This window comes from Triplophysa dalaica, chromosome 9, assembly GCF_015846415.1.
Source record: "Triplophysa dalaica isolate WHDGS20190420 chromosome 9, ASM1584641v1, whole genome shotgun sequence".
Lineage (NCBI taxonomy): Eukaryota > Metazoa > Chordata > Actinopteri > Cypriniformes > Nemacheilidae > Triplophysa > Triplophysa dalaica.
In genome coordinates, this window is record NC_079550.1 from 6,629,768 (window position 1) to 6,631,431 (window position 1,664).

The window sequence follows — 1,664 nt, forward strand, 5'->3', positions numbered from 1 at the left end:
TTAAACACAGTAAAATCTGAATATTCTGGATAAACAATTAGAAATTGTTTCTAGATGTTCTTAAATTAAAAAATAAATATTTGACAGAATGTTCTGTGGACAATATTTTTTACCTATATAGTTAGATTAAAAAAACACATTAAAAATGTTACGTATATAATTTTCTAATAAATTATATTTCATTGATGTCTTATTATTGTATGTATGATTGATAAAAAAGGCATCATTGCTTAACTTTTATTTAGCAATACATACAATGAGATTGACAGTTTTAAATGGCTATGGTAATGAGATATTTTAATGGCCATTGAAAGTAATTTTTTATTGTGCTTAACTTTCAGTAAAAGTTTTGAAATTATAATTTTAATAATACATTATTTCTAATTGGTTGCCAAGGTGTTTCAGGTGATGCAAGTTGGTTTGGCTCAGGCTCCTCCCATCTCGATTTGACTACTTACTTTAAATGATGGATGTGAAAGCTGCATTACATCATATTTTCTACATTTTTTTATAAAAAAATTATTGTTTATGCAAAAGTAGTTCAAACTGGCCCCTTGAGGCATAAAATATTGTTTTTATTTTGGCTTTACAAATTTGGCAATGAAGTTTGTGTATTATAATCTGACCAACACCCAAATTTTAAATGGACCCTAAAAATCTGTCTTTGAAATGAAAGAGTTACTTCAAAGAGCAACACAAGTTCACAGTGTTCATGGCTCATGCATCTCGTAGAGTTTAAACCTAAAACGTTTTTAATTTTTTCCACTAGGTCACAGTACCACTTTTGACACTGGCAAACTAAAAATAAAGTGAATTGGTCGCTCAGTTCAATCAATACAGTAATATTACAGTATTCATGGAGGGTGTATTTCTGCACACCATGACATTAAACAGGTTAAGTTTTTAAAGTTCACAGAAGGTATTGCATCTCAGTGGGTCAGTGCATGAAGCAGCAGAAACTATATTATTTAGCATCCAATTACTCTTTAAATGAGGAAGTTTATATTTCACATGCATTGTGTTTGGATGGGATAGACTTCAGCCCTCTCGTGACCCTGCAGAGGATAAATGAATTTAGAAAATGAATGGACGTACTGAGGTCTACAAAAAAGCAAACACATGATGCGATGGTTGAATTGAATGTTTATACTGTATAAACTCCTCTTGATTGTTATTCCTTAAGTGTTTAAACAAAGAGGTCACAGTTTTATCATTTAATCTGTACATTGTCCACACGCAGCCCTGACATGTCATGAGCATGTGTATATGTGAGACATACAGTATGTGAATACAATAGACTGACTGACATCCAAATGCAAACACAGCTGCAGAGCAACATTACCCGTGTGTCACGGAAGAACACGGATGGACAAGTTTGGGGGATTCTGAAAAGATTCATATATTAAACGCAGTTGAACTATTTAAACATTACCACAGGGAAGAATTCATATTTATAATATGATTAATAGACTTTCTTTAACAGACATGTTTTTAGTCACACTGCTAACTCTCTTACTGATGCGCATTAGATTCAGCTGAAAATGACTTATCATCAGATTAATTCAAGGGCCATTTCCACTGGGTCTCCAGTACAGCCAGTAAACTGATGGTTCAGTAACTACATTACTGGCTTACAGTAATGACTACACAGGAGCTGAACGAGT